We start from the raw sequence: 6,254 nt of genomic DNA, 5'->3' as shown, positions 1-6,254 counted from the left end.
TAAAGCTCAGCGAAAGCTCAAAAGTTCAAAATTTTTCTGAACTTTTGCCCGAGAAAACTGATGGCTCAAATTAGTGCCAAATTATAGCATTTTTCGCGCTGAATCCAAATATGTAGGTCTGCCGACCCTAAAGTGCTGCCAAAGCTACGCCAGACTGGTTTAAAGGGGGGTCAAATTTCGCAAATTTCATCTTTTTGGGCTAAATTCGCATAAAAAGCTATAAAATTGGTTTAAAAATGATTTTCAAACAGTTTAACTAAATGCTCTAAGGGTGAGATGATTTTTGGATGCCAAAATTTTCCAAAATTTTCATTTTTTGGGGGGTGGGGCATAAGGGGGTGTTGAAAAATTCACCAAATATGGCCTTGTGATACATCGAAATATATGTTTTTTGGGCCGCAGAATTCGATTATGGCAATATTTTTCACATCACCCGATCCCCCGACCCGCAGCTTCTGCTTTAAAGTTCAGTGAAAGCTCAAAAGTTCACAATTTTTCTGAACTTTTGCCCGAGAAAACTGATGGCTCAAATTAGTGCCAAATTATAGCATTTTTCGCGCTGAATCCGAATATATAGGTCTGCTGACCCTAAAGTGCTGCCAAAGCCCCGCCAGACCGGTTCAAAATGGGAGTAAATTTGGTAAATTTCATGTTGAGCTTTTACTGAACTTTAAAGCAGCAGCTGCGGGTCGGGGGACCGGGTGATGTGAAAAATATTGCCATAATCGAATTCTGCGGCCCAAAAAACATATATTTCGATGTATCACAAGGCCATATTTGGTGAATTTTTCAACGCCCCCCTTATGCCCCACCCCCAAAAAATGAAAATTTTGGAAAATTTTGGCATCCAAAAATCATCTTACCCTTAGAGCATTTAGTTTAACTGCTTGAAAATCATTTTTAAACCGATTTTATAGCTTTTTATGCGAATTTAGCCCAAAAAGATGAAATTTGCGAAATTTGACCCCCTTTAAACCAGTCTGGCGGGGCTTTGGCAGCACTTTAGGGTCGGCAGACCTACATATTCGGATTCAGCGCGAAAAATGCTATAATTTGGCACTAATTTGAGCCATCAGTTTTCTCGGGCAAAAGTTCAGAAAAATTGTGAACTTTTGAGCTTTCGCTGAGCTTAGAAGCAGCAGCTGCGGATTGGCAGACCAAGTGCTTTTAAAATAGGGGTATGTATACTAACTTTTGAGACCAGTCCTAGCTTTCAGTTATTTCAGGGCAATCGCAGTGGGTATAGCTCTTGGACTAATAGAAAAGAATCCTTGGAAAACCTTTACGTAGTAAGATATCTTTATAACGGTAAAAAAAACTTCGAAATTTTACAAACTTCATCAACAAAATATACTTACTTAGTAATTGGAAAATAATCAGCCTATTCAGTGGTGTTAAATTAGACTCGATCCTTTTTCATTCGCCTTTTAAACTTTTCACGTTTGTACGAGCTTTCTCAACGTTGCCCTCAAACATTGAACCTTTTTTTATCCCTTGAAAATTCTCGAATATTCGTTTCATTCACAATTAACGTAAAATGTTGCATTTCTTTTTATGTAGCCTAGTCGACGTTTATTCGAAAAAAGAAAAAAGAGAGTAAGTACTTGAAGAAATTAACGAAGTCAACAGACCTATTACATTTACAAGGCAACGACGATCAAAGGCAAAAGAACGTGCATTAAATTTCGGTATAATTATTTGCTCGTTCATTTATTTTTTGCGCTACAGCACTCGCTTCAAATTGAGACTATCCTACGCTGGAGAATTCTCGACCCTAATTCTAAAGTTGTAATCGTCGTTAGTTGAAAACGCAGGCAAAATGTACCCATGCACTTATCAAGGCAACCTTGAAAACACAGTTTTATGATAATGTTCAGCAACATTTAAGCTACCTATTCTAAAGTTGAACCACTGTTGGAATTTTCACTTTTATCACTAAATGTTTCTTGGTTCTGTGTTAAATTACCCTCTACCTCTTTCGTTCTCTCTCTCGCCTCTCGCGAGTAATAGTCTAGTCGAATTACTCCATCCGTTCGCTCAGACTGTAAAAAGCGATCTGATGACTGATTCTTGATCTAGAAGGTATTTGAAAAAAAATAAGCTTGGGTGCCATTTTTTTCAGCCCCTCCCCTTCCGAGGGTCCACCCCCCTTTCTTTAAAATGCACGTATCTCCCCTTCTATTGGTCATAGAGAAAAAATGTTCGAATGAAAGTTATTTCTTGAAGGCTTCTCCACATTTTTAGTTATTACAAAACTTTCATTTGGAGCAACCCTCGTCCCTCAAATTTGAAAAATCCACTTTGAAAAAAACTCAAAATCACCTTATTTGCATTTACCTCGGAAATTATTGAAGGTAACGCAAAAGTGATAATGACATAAAGTGTTCAGAATGAAATTTTCTATTCAGAGAGCTTTTCATCAATGCTCCCCCAGCCCCTCCCCCTCTGAGGATACCCCCACCACTTCCTAGAAATGCACATATCTCCGCTCCTAATAGACCTACACAAAAAAAATCCAAGTAAAAATAGTTCCTTGAAGGATAACATACAATTTCCTAATGAAACAATTTCATTTTGAGCAACCCTTGTCCCTCAAATTTGAAAAATCCACTTTGAAAAAACTCAAAATTACATTAAGGTTATTTGTATTTAATACCTTGGAAATTATTGGACATAACGCAAAAGTGATAACGACATAAAGTGTTCAGAATGAAATTTCTTATCCAGAGAGCTTTTCATCAATGCTTCCCCGACCCCTCCACCTGTGAGGCCACCCCCGCCCCTTCTATAAATGAACGTATCTCCGTTCCTATAAACAAAATTCCAAGTTGAAATTGTCCCTTGGAGGATAAAATACAATTTTTTAGTGAAACAATTTCATTCGGGAGCAACCCTTACCGGTCGTACCCTCAGAATTTGGAAAATAAATTTTAAAATGAACTCAAAATCACATTATTTGCATGTACTGCGGAAATTATTGATGGTATCGTAAAACTGATGATTACTTCGAAGCTCAAGTATTTGGGATGAAATTTCGTGTCCAGAGATATCTTTATCAGTTCTCCTGTAAAATGATGATTCATTACTCACAGTTGCGTCTTAGCCGTTGAGATATGCATGTTTAGACGTCTTGTCGATTTACGCATACGTACCTACATACAAATACGTATTGCGACATTTGAGATATTCAGATTCAGCCAAACTCAGTGTATTCATCACGACGTAGTTGTGCGGTAATTTTCTAAATTAATACAATGAAAATGATTTTTTTTCGAATTTTCAAAATGAAATGTTTTATTTGTGAGTCTGATAATGATAAAATTTATAAGTTGAGTGAATCCAAATTTATTGCTATAAAAGATTTTGCGACTTTGAGAGTACAGTAGATATGGGGACACCAAATATACAGATCTTATATCTCGATTAAATCAGGTTAGTGTTGAATTCTTTTATTTTAAATGAGAATATTTCACTTCGTTGTTTGTTACTTTTGTAAAAAAGTGGCATTTTGTTGAATAAATCGAAACAAACTTTGATATAAATCACGTGTAGTGCACCCCAATATATGTTTTTTGATGTTTTTCTCCTAGGAGTTAGCATCAGAAACATAAAATAATCATTTTACTTTTCAGAAAATTTCATTTCAAATAGGTCCAACTTTTTTTTTGGCATACCTACTTTCAATTTGCCTTACAATGCATATTTTTACATTATTTGATTGCTATTTGAATATTTTTGTATAAAATGACCACATAAGTACTTCGCAATTCATCGAATAGGTATTTATGAATATTTTGGAAAGTTTTGCATTTTGAGAATCGCAATTTTGTTTTTGAATTGAAATAAAATTTTAATGCGAGCATTTTGTTCCATTTTGCGAATAGTGTGTGTATTCCAGGACGTTTTGGATTTTCTGATAGAAGGTGTTGGATTGGTCAAATTTTTCAACGATGTCACTCTTTTACTTCTTTTATAGTTATTTGGAACGGAAATACGTTTATTTATAGAAAGGGGCGGGGGAGCCCTCACAGGTGGAGGGTTCGGGGAAGCATTGATGAAAAGCTCTCTGGATAAGAAATTTCATTCTGAACACTTTATGTCGTTATCACTTTTGCGTTATGTCCAATAATTTCCAAGGTATTAAATACAAATAACCTTAATGTAATTTTGAGTTTTTTCAAAGTGGATTTTTCAAATTTGAGGGACAAGGGTTGCTCAAAATGAAATTGTTTCATTAGGAAATTGTATGTTATCCTTCAAGGAACTATTTTTACTTGGATTTTTTTTGTGTAGGTCTATTAGGAGCGGAGATATGTGCATTTCTAGGAAGTGGTGGGGGTATCTTCAGAGGGGGAGGGGCTGGGGGAGCATTGATGAAAAGCTCTCTGAATAGAAAATTTCATTCTGAACACTTTATGTCATTATCACTTTTGCGTTACCTTCAATAATTTCCGAGGTAAATGCAAATAAGGTGATTTTGAGTTTTTTTCAAAGTGGATTTTTCAAATTTGAGGGACGAGGGTTGCTCCAAATGAAAGTTTTGTAATAACTAAAAATGTGGAGAAGCCTTCAAGAAATAACTTTCATTCGAACATTTTTTCTCTATGACCAATAGAAGGGGAGATACGTGCATTTTAAAGAAAGGGGGGTGGACCCTCGGAAGGGGAGGGGCTGAAAAAAATGGCACCCAAGCTTATTTTTTTTCAAATACCTTCTAGATCAAGAATCAGTCATCAGATCGCTTTTTACATTCAGTGCGAGCGGAGCCATTTTTTTGGAGTAATTCGACTAGACTATAAATCTTTTAATAATTCTCTACGTTAAGCAATCATCTTCAGTGCTGGAGTTTATCGAAGAGGAAACTCAGTTGGACTTATTTTGAAATGCAATACTTCTACGCAACTATAGGTAATCTTCTTCTAATGTAAGAAAAGAAATACTCACATTCTGCAGCTTACTTAGTCAAAGCTGACTTTATCCAATTTAGCTGTTTAAGCTAATGGATTTTTGGAAAACATTGACCCTTGATCGATATTATGTACCTTTATTTCACTTATTCTCTTTCAATATTATTGGTACAAAAACTACGAGTACTCGGATGAAATTTTAAATAAATGTACTACTCAATAGTCCAGTCATTTTAAATTTTTTATTCGGACTAATTCCTACAAAAGGTTTTTTTGCGGGATACTGTAGTGGAAGGGGTCCTATTTAATATACTAAAAGTCTCACCCCGTACCCCGCGTGCGTCGCGTGCTAGAGCGTGAAAAGTGTCCCGCCGCAGCGTTTTTTGCGATTTTTTCGCGAGGGGTTGATTTTACGTCAAAAATAGCTTTATTTTTGTGTTCTACGTCAAATTTCCGATCTAGTGATATGTCAACTGTCCTTCTACCCCCAAGAGGGGTGGGGCTAGAACCATTCAAAAAAGGGGGGTTTCCTGAAAAATACATAAAGACTATAGGGGCCTAAGAGGGGTGAAATGGTCCCCAAAAGCGTTCGAGTTGATATTAGCATGGAAGATGGGTACCATTGAGAAACTTCCGCGTGAAAAATTCCAGATCCACGCCACCTCCCCTTTTTTGGGAACCCCCCTTTTCTGAAAATTCAATAACACTTTTATCAGCCCCATGGTGACCGATTTTGAAAATTTTTCAGTATGTTATGTATATCCTTAGTAGGTACCCCCACAAAAATTTTCAACCCCCTCCCCTCATATTTACCCCTCAAAATAGCGTTTTTTCATTTTTTTATGCTTTTTAACAATAGCGAAAATTGAAGGGACTAAGTGCTCTGGAGAGGGCTAGATGAATCTACCAAAAAATCTGACGTCATATTCGTGCTCAGCGGTATCGAATTATAAGGAAACGACACCGTACTTATTAATAATTGGCTATTTTCCCCAAAATTCCCATTTTACCCCCAGCCCCACCAAAACACATTTTTACATCATTTTGAGGGGTAAATATGAGAGGAGGGGGTTGAAAATTTTTGTGGGGATACCTACTAAGGATATACATAACATACTGAAAAATTTTCAAAATCGGTCACCATGGGGCTGAGAAAAGTGTTATTGAATTTTCAGAAAAGGGGGGTTCCCAAAAAAGGGGAGGTGGCGTGGATCTGGAATTTTTCACGCGGAAGTTTCTCAATGGTACCCATCTTCCATGCTAATATCAACTCGAACGCTTTTGGGGACCATTTCACCCCTCTTAGGCCCCTATAGTCTTTATGTATTTTTCAGGAAACCCCCCTTT

The 6,254-nt window shown here is 36.7% G+C and overlaps 1 protein-coding gene across 1 annotated transcript in view; it reads left to right on the top strand.

The window, feature by feature from the left end:
• Window positions 1-6,254, top strand: part of LOC135832260 (protein phosphatase 1 regulatory subunit 37) — a 122,816-nt gene that overhangs the window by 16,830 nt on the left and 99,732 nt on the right. The window lies entirely within an intron of this gene.

The sequence above is a fragment of the Planococcus citri genome, chromosome 1 (genome assembly GCF_950023065.1).
Source record: "Planococcus citri chromosome 1, ihPlaCitr1.1, whole genome shotgun sequence".
In the NCBI taxonomy this organism is placed as follows: Eukaryota; Metazoa; Arthropoda; class Insecta; order Hemiptera; family Pseudococcidae; genus Planococcus; species Planococcus citri.
The sequence above is the reverse complement of the archived record's forward strand: the minus strand, read 5'-3'. Positions and strand labels throughout refer to the sequence as shown.